At 59.2% G+C, this 13,377-nt stretch overlaps 1 pseudogene across 1 annotated transcript; it reads left to right on the forward strand.

Moving 5' to 3' along the window:
• The first annotated feature begins 11,100 nt into the window (after positions 1-11,100).
• On the forward strand, positions 11,101-12,765 carry LOC309974036 (phosphoethanolamine/phosphocholine phosphatase-like; annotated as a pseudogene). Its single transcript has 2 exons — positions 11,101-11,833; positions 12,709-12,765. The product of its transcript is annotated as a phosphoethanolamine/phosphocholine phosphatase-like (transcript).
• The last annotated feature ends 612 nt before the right edge of the window (positions 12,766-13,377 follow it).

A 13,377-nucleotide genomic window follows, 5' to 3' on the forward strand; every position in this document is an offset into this window, starting at 1 on the left:
CAACCCCTGGACACCTCCCTGAGTCTGAAGCCTTATCCCTTATGTTGGTCCCAGCCCTTCCTGGTGTGCTGTCAGGAGGGTACAAGAGTGGCACCAAGCCACATCTCACCCCAGCTGCCCCCCGCACCCCCTCTGCAGTCTCCCATTTCCCACCCAGCTGTGACGCAGCAGCAGCCCTGCCCCGGGCCGGCCTTGGGTGTCTCTGGGCCTGGAGCTGGCCTTGGCCCCGTGGACTTCGTCTCTAGAGCCTCGGGGCTCCCTGCAGAACAGCGTGGCTCTCGCTCTCGTTTTCTGGCCTGCTTTAGACTTTTCTCCACTTCTTAAGCCTCTCGGCTAACTTGGAAGCAAATTGAGCGTGAATTTGCTCATCAGGCAAGCTGATGTTTCTGCTGTGGATCTCCAGCCGGCCTTGTTGGTCAGTTAACTCTACCAGCTGCCCTGGCATGGTGAAACAGCTCTTTTCCAATTTGGCATTACCCATGGCTTCTGAAAGTGTAAAATCAGAGTTAACAACCCAAAGCCGCCCCGATGCAGCCTGTCATTCCCTCCATGTTCATTAGCTCAGATGCCCCCCTGCCCGCTCCCTGTGTGGGACCAGAGTGCGGAGGTGAGGCTGGGGCAAGGAGGGGATCGAGCCCAGCAGAGAAATCCCTCATTTGACCTGTTTTTTCGTTTAATCCGACGCTGGTTAACTGGCTCTGTTTTCTTGTCTGCTTCCTCCCCCTTCCCTCCTGCTGCGCCCCTCCCGTGGACCCCACTCTGCCTCTGTCCTGTGGGCCGGGCCTCCAGTGTGCGCATCAGTTACAATGATATGTTTGAGATGCTGAAACACATGTCCCCGCCCCTGGGGCTGGGGAAGAAATGCCCTGCTCGAGTTGCATACAAGGTAGACCCCACGCCCACAACCCGCAGGATGTCTGTGCTGCGGCCGGGCTCCCGTGTCTCTTCTGGGGCTTGTCCATCTGTTTGTCTGCTGCTGTGCTGTCTCACTGTTTCTTTCTCTTCTCTGCCCCGAACATCTCTGCTTCCTTCCCAAACAGAGGGAAGCAGATACCACGAGGTGTCCCTGCACTGGCCCCTTGTCCCCCAGGGCTGCCCCTCTGAGAGCCCCCGGGGAGGCTCGGGAACATGGAGCTGGAGCCCACCAGCTGCCTCTTCTCCTTCCCTTCTCTTCCCTAGAAAGGAGGGGACAGACCAGCTTTTTTGACAGAGCCTGTTTTTGTTCTGAGCTCAGGACCACACTCTGCTCCTCTGTCCCCTAAGCCCCTGATGTGGGTGGAGTTGTCTAGCCCTGAGGATCCGACCCTGGGGGAGCAGCGGCCTGCAAGGTCTCTGCAGGGTGCACCTGAGGAGCCTGCCCCCAGCCCCGCATGTGCAGAACTTCCCGGGCTGGGGAGGGAGCGTTGTCTCTAGGGCTTCGTGGGTTCACGGAGCCTTAAGAAGGAAGGGTGCTGGAGAGAGGCATCCTGCCTTCATTCCTGGGGCTCCAGAGGCCCCTGTGGGGTGAGAACAGCCTCTGGGGCCTGGGCGGTCCCATGTCCCTCCCACCCTGCTGCTGAGGGCCCAGCGGCTGAGCTGCAAGAAGGGGGGTAAACTGAGGACACCGCCAGGCCTCCCTCCCGGGTGGGCGAGCAGGCCACACGGCCCCATCCCCAAGCCTGCTCCCACCTGCCCCTGCATCCTCCGTCACCCCCTTGGTGAGTAAGCACCTCCCATCCCTCCAGCGCTCCGCCCCCTCAAGAGCCCTCAGTGCTCCCGAGACTCAGCCAGCAAGTGTCTGGGGTCTGACTGCTGTCTCCCTCTCTGAGCAGGCTTCCCACCAGAGCTTTCATCTTTCTGATTCTGTCCACGCTGTCTGTCTCTGTGCTCCGATTCTGGGCTTGCATCTCTCCCCTGGCTCAGCACAGCCTCTGGGAGCTAAGTGGCTCCTCCAGGCCATATGCAGACGCCTCTAGTGTCTTCCTTGGTCCTCCCCTGCCCGGCATGTGAGTCGAGCCTGCCTGGAGGCCGTGCATGAAAGGCTGTAGCTTTGTCCCCAAGAAGGAGAGCTGTGTCCACACTGACACCTGGGGCCAGGGTGGGCAGCCAGGGCCGTGACGGGGTAGCCTTTGGAGTTCCTCCCCGGGTGTGCTGGCTAACTCCAGGTTCTGGCAGTGAAGAGACCAGGTGAGGCCTCGTGGTGGGTGGAAGTGGATGGGCTTGGTGAGCTGGGGAGGGTCAGGAGATGCACAGAGTGCCATGTCCAAGAGGGTCTAGGCCCAGGCAGAGACTCCTGTCTGTTTGCCCTGGTCTCGCCCCTCTGCTGCTCCCTGAGATTGCTGGCTCTCTCCCCATCAACTCTGAGCGGGCACGACCACTGCTGTACCTCCACTGGAGAGTGGCCACACTCAAGGGGCCTCCTTCCTCTGGGCTCCTTCTAGCCCAGAACAGGGTCGGGGTGGAGGTTTCTGGCGGGTGGGAGCCAGGTTCTGTGGCCCATGGACCTCCAGGCCCACAAGACAATCCTCTCTCCTCCACAGACATACCCAAGAGGGTGGCATAAAGGAGTCGGTCTCCTGGGGCACTCAGAGGACCCAGGAGGTGCCCTGCGAGGTGACGACGCCCCTGGAGCGTGGCCACTCCATGGAGATCCCGGTGGTGCAGACAGGAAAACCAGTGAGGGGTCCAGGGCTGGGGGGTCGAGTTGGGGGTGGGGTGAGAGTGGGAGGGTGAGGGCGAGAGCAGGATGGGGGGAGGCTGGCATGGGGGAGAAGGTGAGAGTGTGATGGGGGTGGGTGTGACTGTGGGGCTTCTGTCCCCCCAGGCTGTGGATGTCCAGATGCAGAGCATGGCCCTGAGAGGCCCTGACGGGGAGCCCCAACCTGGGCTGGAGAGCCAGGGCCGAGCGGCCTCCATGCCCCGCCTGGCAGCAGAGACTCAGGTGGGTGGTCTGGGAGGGTTGGGGTCATGGGAGGGGGTTGGGGGTGAGGAGACTTGGCATGGAGGAGCTTGTGTCCCACATGCGGGCTTTGCTGGGGTGGAGCCTCCCCGAATGCACTGTAGCCTGGACACCACCGGCCCTGTTTGGAACCCTCAGAACACGATGCTGGCCTCGAGAGGTGTGGCCAGGCCAGCAAGAGTCCCCACTGCCCCGTGTCACTGACCCAGCCCTTCCCTGTCTCTGGGACACGCCTCTCCCACTCCAGCTCTTCACTCCCCCAGAAATCACACACAGGGCCTCCTCAAGCCACCCTTTTCCCTCATGTCCTCTCGGAGGCCCTGGGGGTGAGCCTGCTCCCTCTCTGGACACTGGACATTCTTTCTCTGGGACTTGCTTGACCACCTGGCAGGAAGCCCCTGGCCAGGGGGCTGCAGCACTGTTTCCCGGGCTCAGCCCCTGGGTTGAGCATTCCTCTTCCAACCCCTCACTCCGCCATCTCTGCCCACTGCGCCTGGTGCCCTCCTGGCCTGGCCACGTCCCTTCAGTGCCAAGCTGGCGCCTCTTCTCCCTCCTTGCTGCTTGAGCCCGAGCAGTGGCTCTGGGTGAGCCCGTTTCCGTGGGTTTCCATGTGCTTTCAGCCCTGGGGGAGCAGCCTCACGGTGCTGGATGGACGGAAGGGCTGGCACAGTGGTCTCACCGTGGCCGCTGAGGCAGCTCTGCCCACCCCCCCACCCCGGGATCCTTCCAGCCAGGCCAATAGGCTCCCTCTTCCTTGCACCTCCCTGTCCTGTAGGGACGCTGAGGCCAAGAGGCCTCCTGGGCCCCGCCCGGCCTGGGAGAGACAGACAGGCACACAAACAGCATTTTGTGCAAAGAGCGCTTCTGAAGAAGCGGTGGGTCTCGGGTGGGCAAGACCAGTCCAGGGAGAGGGCGGGGCTTGGTGGTCCCTGAACCCCAGCCCCGCAGTGGGCCTCCCCAGGGACCCTGCCAGACCGCAGGCCAGGCCCTCCGTGGCGCCATGCTCCCCCCTCCCCCCCCAGCACTCTGGGGCACAGCCTCCCTTGTCTGGGGAGACGCCCCAACTTCAGGGATAGAGTCCCAGGCCCATTCCTCCCGATGGGACGTGTCCTGTGGTCTGCCCAGCCCCGGGTCATGGCGGCTTCCCCGCCGCCCTGGGCCTCCCTGGACCCCACTCTCAGGCCGTGCGCGCACCCCTGTCCCCGCCCGCAGCCGGCCCCAGACGCCAGCCCCATGAAGCGCTCCATCTCCACTCTGGCGCCCCAGCGCCCCCCCCCGTGGCTCGTTTGTGCAACGCCGCCCTGGACGGCGCTCCGGCCAGCCAGGCCGCCCCCCACCATCACCACCGCTGCCATCGCCGCAGGGACAGGAAGCCGAGGTCCCTGGAGAAGGGGCCCAGCCTGTCCGCAGACATAGATGGCGGTGCGTGCGAGGGGTCTCTCGAGGGGCGATGGCTCGAGTTGGGGGTTCAAGAGCACATGGGAACGCTCTTCCTTTCTGCACCTCACAACCCCACAGCCAGCCCTGAGCCTGAGACCAGGCAGGAGCCCCCCACCCAACTCTGCTCTGGGACCCTCTGCTGGCCCTGGGGGCCAGGCCGGGGTGGGGGTCTGTCTCGCCGCCGGCTTGGCTCTGCTGACTTCTCCTCTCCCCCCGCCAGCACCCAACAGCGCCGCGGGGCCAGGGCCGCCCCCCGGGGGACGGGCCAGCAGGCTGCCGGCGGGAGCGCAGGCAGGAGCGGGGCCGGTCCCAGGAGCGAAGGCAGCCCTCCGCCTCCTCCGAGAAGCAGCGCTTCTACTCCTGCGACCGCTTTGGGGGTCGTGAGCCGCCACAGCCCCAGCCCCCCCTCAGCAGTCACCCTGCGTCGCCAACCGCTGGGCAGGAGCCAGGACCCCCGAGACAGGTACGTGGGCCTCAGGACCCCGCCTCGCCCGCGCTCCCTGGGGTCCGGGAGGGAGCCCCTTCCCGTCCTGGTTCCTAGGCCCAAGCCTGCGCTCCTTGCTTCCCGGGCCCGTCCATCCTGCCGGGCGGAGCCCTGGCCCTCCCGCTGTCCAGTCCCTTCTTTGCTTTCCTTCTGACTGAGCTGGGCTGGGCTGTGGTCTCCTGGTCCCTGGCCCTGTGCCTATCCCTTGCTGTCACCACCATCCCCAGACTGCCATCCGACCCTCCTGGGGCCGCCCCGGGTCCATCCCAGCTGCCCGACCCCGCCCCCCCGCCATGGCTCTCCGCTGCGCTGTGCTCTGTTCGCCCTGTCCTTTGACTGGGGGTTGCTGTGTTCCCGTTTCCTGCAGGGCAGTGCTTCAGCGAACGGGAGCCCCCTGCTGCCAACATCTGGTGCTAGCACCCCTGGCCGCGGCGGGCGGAGGCAGCTGCCCCAGACCCCGCTGACGCTCCGTCCCAGCGTCGCCTATAAGACGGCCAACTCCTCGCCCGTCCACTTTGCTGGGGCTCAGACCAGCCTCCCTGCCTTCTCCCCCGGCCGGCTTAGCCGTGGCCTTTCAGAACACAACGCCCTGCTCCAGAGAGACCCCCTCAGCCAGCCCCTGGCCGCCAGCTCTCGGATCGGCTCCGACCCGTACCTGGGGCGGCGTCTGGACAGCGAGGCTGCTGCCCGCACCCAACCTGAGGACACGCTCACCTTCGAGGAGGCCGTGGCCACCAACTCGGGCCGCTCGTCCCGGACTTCCTACGTGTCCTCCCTGACCTCCCAGTCGCACCCCCTCCGCCGGGTGCCCAACGGCTACCACTGCACTCTGGGGCTCAGCTCTGGCGGGGGCGGCCGGGGGCGGCGCAGCTACCACCACCCCGACCAAGACCACTGGTGCTAGCCGCACCGCGACCGGCGGGCGCGTCCCAGGTGATGAGTTTTATCATCCGCGCTGGGCTCCGGGGGCGCTCGGGCGCTGAGGCGGGGGCCGCAGCCCCGGGAGGACAGCCTCGCCCCTGCGTCTCCTCCCTCGCGCTGGGTGGAGCGGTTTGTAGAGGGATGTGGCTCCCCCTCTGCCCCTCCCGCGCTGCCTCCCTGGGTCTCCCAGCTCAGAGCCTACACAGGACGCGGCTGTGTGTGCTGAGCGGCACTGGGGGAAGGACCCAGCATCCGAGGTGTGTGCTGGGAACGTTTTGCAGGAGGTCTGAATCTTGTGCGGATCATCCTTCATCCAAACGTGTGGTGCAGAGGGGCGGGCGAGACCTCAGGACAGAGTCGGTGGTAAACCGAGCAGGTCTCGTCAGCCCCCGCACACCAACAGTCCGGTGGCGCCCTTCGTACCTAAAATGGCAAATAGGCACTAGAAACACACGCAGATGCTCTGTCCTCTCCCAGACACAGTCAGCCCTGACAGGGACCAAATCTGGACAACGTTCTTGCTGTTGGTTTTGATTTTTAGTCACAACACCCTTCACTCGTTTGTTGACTCTATATACTTGATCAGAAAATAAAAATAAAAAAACCAGAATAATGGGGAAGGGAATGTTAACATGACTGTAAAACATGAAACCTATAGGAGGACCTCAGCCTCTCAGGATGTGTGTTCTCGGCTTGCTGGAGGACATGCTCTGTGTCCAGTCCAGGCGGCCGACCAGACCACCCCGGCTCCCGCGGCTTTCGACCAAGTGCCTGACCTCCTAGCCCCTCGCGCAGGCTCCCGGGGGCGGGACGGGAGGCCTGTGTGGACTGCGAGTGGGCTTTGTGGAAACTGTTGCAAACAGCAACTGAGTAGAAAGCGGATGTAATGGAGAACGTGCAGAAAACATCCAGTAGGTCCGTCGTAGTTGGAATGCAGCGGCCGTTTGCCCTTTTTCCTCGAACCAGTAGAGGCTGCAGGGCATGTGTAGCATGGCCCGCGTGGGCCGGTCAGTCTTTCTACACCCGATTCTCAGGGACGGGGTGCCTGACAGGCAGGGCGCAATCTCTGTAGTTGTGCAAATTTCTTTTCACAGAAGTCTCATCGGGGAGAGGCTGGTGGGAAGCGGGGGAGATTGGATGGGGTGGGGGCAGGAGGAGTGCCCGCGTCTGAGCAGATGAGGGCAGCCGGGAGCCAAACGGAAATGAGGCCGGAGCTCGGAGGAAGGAGCAGCTCAGCTGCAGCTGCTGAGCTGGGCGTCTGAGCCCACACTCTTTCTGGCACAAGAGGTGGGAAAGCAGGCAGCCAGACGAAGCCCCGCTTCAGGGCCACATGCAGAAAAGGCCACTGTTAGGACGTGGTGCATAAAGCACTGGAGAGCCTCTGTTTTGTGAACAAAAGGAGCATTTAGATGAGTAGATTCGGGTGCGTCCTCCGCAGTTTGAAATGTGAGGCGATCTCTTTGCTGGACCATTTGAGTCTTCCCATTGGCTTTTACCCTGTGATTCCCCTAAAGAGACTTGGAGTGCGATGTGTGTGTGTGCGCGTCTGTGCGTCCCCGTGAGTGGATGCCGTTAACCCATAGGGCTATGCAACGAAAGACACACGTTTAATATTAGAAATAAAACACACAAGACCGCCACCTGTTCTAGGGTTTGAGCATGATTGTGACCAAACCATTTTATAGAATTTCCTTACTTGAAGGCACAACACTCTGAAACTTTAAAAGAACAGAGTATTTTACTCAAGTAGGATACAATTAAAATCGGAATCTCGGGCTGTGCATGTCATCCCTGGCTCCTGCTGCAGAGCAGAAGCTTGTGTATTTTGGTAGATGTTTTGTCTCTGGTCCCCCCGCCCACATTATTTTGAGTGTATTCATTCTGTGCAGAACCACAGCTGCTTCCCCAGGCCATGCTGGGCAGAGAATCCACTTTTCCGGACCCACCCAGCCATGCTGGCTTGTCTGGATTCTTCTCGACACTGGAATTGGTGAAAATTACAGAGAGCGGGGGATATACTGTCTTGTTTTCCCGACTCTGCGTTTTGTTTCTGTACTGTCTCTTCTCAGCTGTCACGTTTCCCCCCAAATCTCATAGTGAGTTGCCAAATTTGAAGAGCATCAACCAGTTGTCTGCATCTGGAACCAGTCAAGCAGTGGCTGTAGTTTGAATAAGTTCTGTGTGCATGTAAAATATATACATATATACATATATTCAAGTATGTGCATGACATGTATATCTTCGTACTTTTTGATAAAATGTATTCATTTGTTAATTTTTAATTATATTTGATATAAATCAAGGGTTTGTTGCAAAACTTTATATTTAAGAACAGTGTTTAAAAAAAACAAAAACAAAAAGAGAAGTCCCAACCATGCAACACAACTGGGACTTGCTTTAAAAAAAATAATCTGTGATTGACTAGTTTGCTGCCTGAGTAATATTTATCAGCCAAACTTTGGATTCTGCTATTGTTTCTACAATGACATTTTGTATGAAGCAAAGTCCTTGGATTAAAATAAAACTTAGCAAAAAATCAAAAACAAAACACCACCATGCTGCTGGGTGATATATGCAAGGGGTGCGGAGCCAGGCGGATGAGCCATCTCCGTGGGTATGGGGCTCGGGGGCGGAGGGCACAGGGCTCAGAAGAAGGTGAGAACCTCTTCAACTTGCTCTGGGGCTGATAGGATGCAAGGGTGGATTAGGCCCAGCGTCATGGTGAGGATCAGGGTAGGCTTGTGGCTGGAGGAGCCAGGATAAGGACTCACGGGGGATGTGGTTGTTTTAGGGTTAGGAATACAGTTTGGGAGTTGAGCAGGCATTGGCTGAGGTTTGGGGTGGCTGTGTTGGGTGGGTTAACGGTTAGAGGTTAGAGTTAGGTTTGGGGTTGAGGTTGGGATGTAAGTTAGAGTTGGGGTTAGGAATTAGAGGTTAGGGTTAGGTTACAGGCAAAGGGTTTGTCTATATAACCACTAACAGTGTAGGGTTATGTGGGTATAAGAACTAAGGTTTTGTTCAGTTTACTGTATATTAGAGTTCATTTAGAAAAGGCGTAATTGAACAGGCTTAGGTTTCAGACCAAAATGAAAATTATGGTTCTGATTACACAGGGAAAAGGGATTGGAGTAGGGTTCAAATTTTCAATCTGTTCTAATATGGACCTATATTCGGATTAGGGTTAAGGGTGGTGTAGGATCATGGTCAGGCTCAGAGGTTAGGGTTAGGAGTAGAGTAAGGTTCAGAGTTAGAGGGTCAGGAGTAAGGATAGAAATTCAGGCTCAGCGCTCAGGGTTAGAATGTAGGGTCAGGGTCAGGGTTAGAGGCTCAGGGGCAGAATTAGAGGGTACATTAAGAGGATGAGGGGCTTCCCTGGTGGCGCAGTGGATAGGACTCCGTGCTTCCAGTGCAGGGGGCCTGGGTCAAATCCCTGGTCAGGGCCCTAGATCCCACATTCATGCCACAACTAAGAGTTTGCATGCCACAACTAGGGAGACCGCATGCCACAACTAAGGAGTTGGCAAGCTGTAACTAAGGAGCCCACGAGCCACGACTAAGGAGCCTGCCTGCTGCAACTAAAGACCAGGTGCAACAAAAAAACAACAAAAAAAGAGGATGAGGTTTGGAGGGATTAGAGTTAAAGGATGCAGGCTAGAGGGTCAGGGTTAGAGGGTTAGGTTAGATTGTCTGAGTCAGGGTCAGGGTAAGGGTTAGGAGTTTACAGGGCAAGGTCGAGTATATAGGGGCTAGGGGTTAGGAGTATTAGGGTTTAGGTTTAGAGATTAGGAGGTTAGGGTTAGGGAGTTAACAGTAGAGATTTGGGCATTAGGGTTAGTGGGTTAGTGTTAAGCATAACTGGCCCACGACCCCCCTAACCCCACACCTCTGAGTCCTCTAGGATGGACAGGACTTGCCCTGAGTCACTCATGAGTGGGGTTCACCTGGACCGCTGGTTATCACCCCCCGTCCTGGAACCTGATAGCAGAAGAATGAAATGTCTGCTCCGGTCACTGACTGTTTCAAATCCAACTCAACCTCAGTCAGCGGTTGTTAGGGCCTCAGAAGTCCACAGGGTTTCCTCCTCCCACCTGAACTGGAAAGAGTAGTGCTGGCCCCACTTGGCCTGGGCAGCCCCGGTCCAGAACAGGCCTGGCTGAGGTCACTCCATGGTCATGTTATGAATTTATACAGAACTTGGTGCAGCGACCTACCAGCCCCCAGATGCTGCCTCCTGAGGGCTGGTGGGGCCCTCCTGGGACTGCAGGCATCCTTTGTCCCATCTGAGTGGGCATCAACAGACATCAAGTCTCAGGACAGCCCTTGACCTCTGACCACACAGGCAGGCATCTGTGGTCCTCCAGCTCAGGCCAGTCTGGTCCCCGTCAAGCCTCTGTGGCCAATTACTGAGCTGACCATGCTGCTGGGCAATTGAATCTGCCGCTTTCCCCAAGCCAGCATCTGTTCTCATGCCAAAGTCCAGAACCTCAGCTTTCCTCTGGGCACTTCTTACCTGTTTCCAGTCCAAACAGTTCCAGAGGGCTGATGCTACGTTCCACCCACCTTGAAGATGGGCGTATGATCCACATCTAGCCAATCCCATGGTACACCTTATGGGTGCTCTGACGGTTCAAGGACGATGCTATGACCCAAAACCAGGCCAATCATGTTTATTTTATTTTATTTTTTGGCCATGCTGTGCACACGGGATTTTAGTTCCCCGACCAAGGATCGAACCTGTGCCCCCTACATTGGGAGTGCAGAGTCTTAACCACTGGACCACCAGGGAAGTCCCATCCCCTCATTTTCAAAACTGCTATGGATTTAAAGCACACAAGATGATTGTGATATGAGTGGCCTTTTCAGTATGACTTCTTTGACTTAGAATGTTTTCAATGTTTATCCATGTTGTAACATGTATTATCAGTGCTTCATTCATTTTTTTTATTGTGGTTAAAAATACATAACATGGGGATGGGGGGCAAGTGGAGGGAACGGCCCACATGCACATCGTTCACGGACCCTCTGGACTGGAGGGACTCGTGAGAGCCGGAGCCCAGAAATCCGGGGATGGATAAGACACAGCGTCCCCTCCAATCCCCGTAAGCACCCCTTGCTCCATCCTGCGCCCAAATACCTCAGCTAGGCGCTCTCCCCACTCTTTACACTCCAAACTCAGCCAGGACAGACCTCTGCAGCCGCCGCTCCCCACCCTGAAGGTGAAGCTCAGAGGTGCTGTCCCCCTTTCCTCGGAGGGACTCTTTTTGGTGACCACAAAAGGATTCGATCGCTCAGGACAAAGCTGGTAGAGGACAGCGGGATGGCTGCGCCGGGCGCGCCGCGCTTCCTCCTGACCTTCGACTTTGACGAGACTATCGTGGACGAAAACAGCGACGAGTCTGTCGTGCGCGGGCCGCGGCGGGCCAGCGGCTGCCTGAGAGCCTGCGTGCCACCTAGCGCGAGGGCTTCTACAACGAGTACATGCAGCGCGTCTTCCAGTACCTGGGCGAGTAGGGCGTGCGGCCGCGGGACCTGCGCGCCATCTACGAGGCCATCCCCCTGTCGCCCGGCATGGGCGAGCTGCTGCAGTTTGTGGCCAAGCAGGGCGCCTGCTTTGAGGTTATTCTCATCTCAGACGCCAACACCTTTGGCGTGGAGAGTGCGCTGCGCGCCGCCGGCCACCACGGCCTGTTCCGGCGCATCTTCAGCAACCCGTCGGGGCGCGACCCTTGGGGGCTGCTGGCGCTGCGGCCCTTCCACGCGCACAGCTGCGCTCGCTGCCCCGCCAACATGTGCAAGCACAAGGTGCTCAGCGACTACCTGCGCGAGCGGGCCCACGACGGCGTGCACTTCGAGCGCCTTTTCTACGTGAGCGGCGGCGCCAACGACTTCTGCCCCATGGGGCTGCTGGCAGGCGGCGACGTGGCCTTCCTGCGCCACCGCTACGCATGCAGCGCCTTACGCAGGAGGCGCAGAAGGCCGAGTCCAGCTCCTTCCGCGCCAGGGTGGTGCCCTGGGAAACCTCCACCGAAGTGTGCCTACACCTGCAACAGGTGCTGAGGACGTGGCCTGCAGAGGGCACCCGGGCGGGGGGGGGGCGGGGGGGGGTCGGGAAAGAGAAAGCTAGTTTTATTACTCCCTCTCCCTTTCGTTTTGGTATATCCCTCCGGGATTTCCTGGAATCCCAGGGTGGTCCATTTGGGGACTGGAGGAGGGAGCTGGGAGCTGTCCCCATCTGTGCAGTTAACCCAGCTCGGCTGCCTCCCCCAGTTCCACTGCAAGCGAATTCCGGAGTCTGGCCGCACCAGGGTGGCGCGCATATCTGAGCAGGCAGCAGTGTTTCCAAACACCTTGTCCTCCCAGCTGGGAGGACGGGGTTCCCTGTCAGGGTAGAGAAGGAACATGTCCCGCCGCGTCACGGTTAACTGTTGCCTTGGGCTGCATGGCCTCCGTCCTCCAGTCTTCTGTCCAGGGGACCCAGGCCCCGAAATGTTCCCCCCACCCCGACCTCCCCTGCACCGGACTCCCTGCGGAGAGAGGTGGCGCTCCCTGCCGACGGTCCCAGGCCTAGATCTCGCTTTACCTACTGTGACCCTACACTACACTCCTTGCCTCCCTCCCCGCCCCCACCCTGTCAGCATCCCCACAGGAAAAAAAGCTAGAGGGAATAGTCCCCTCCTGTTGGTGGAAAGAGGTAGCACACTGTCCCGGGGCTCGGGTCTGGCCAGCCAGGGACCTCACAGAGCCCGAAGATGTCTCCTCGCACCCCAGCCTCGTCTATGCAGCAAGAAACCAGGGACTTAAGCAAAGTCGCCCCACTGACGGGGCCCTCTGAGTCCCCCTCCTCCCGTATGGAACAGAAAGCCATGATGCTCTAAAGCAGAGCCAGTGGAAACCCAAGGCCCACCTCCGTCTTTTGGTGTTTCAGAGCTGTAAAGGAGGTGAAGGGGCAGAGGTGAGCGAGATCTCTCACGCTGCAGTCTGAGGGATGAGGGCGAGGTGATCTCTGCTCTCAGAGAGCCCCACTTAAGTGAGGGAGTTTGTCCCCACTCTGGAGTAGTGCTCAGCTTGGGGAACCAAGCCTGAATACACAACAAAGCAGGCAGCAGGCAGAAGAGCAGGGTGCAGCCCACCTCCGCAGAGGGGCACAGGGGTCTAGTGTGGAGGGCTCCGTGAGCACCGAGGAGATGGGAGAGCGGAGGGGCACAGGGGTCTAGTGTGGAGGGCGCCGTGAGCACCGAGGACATGGGAGATTCTGCTGCTTAGGGCAGGCAGAGGAGGCTCAATTAGCAGGAGCCGTGCAAGTGGGCTGCCTTTCAGTCCCTCGGCCGCTAGCCCTGCAGGGCAACCATCAGGAGGTCGTCGGGATTGTATTCAAAGTCGGCACTTGCAGCTGGAGACCCTGTCTTCATGGCGTAAGGGTCCCCTGTGGATAAGGGCACCAAACTCCCTGGCTTCCAGTTCTTTCCTGTCTCCAGCAGGCCTCTGGGTGCCTCCTCTGTCTTTACCAGGACCCCTTCCCACTGCACTGGGGGGAAGGAACAGACACAGCTCACAGCCCAGGAGGCGTGCAGGACTGGTCCAGTCTTGACTGGAG

Source organism: Leucopleurus acutus (genome assembly GCF_964270905.1).
Source record: "Leucopleurus acutus genome assembly, chromosome: 17".
NCBI classification, from domain to species: domain Eukaryota; kingdom Metazoa; phylum Chordata; class Mammalia; order Artiodactyla; family Delphinidae; genus Leucopleurus; species Leucopleurus acutus.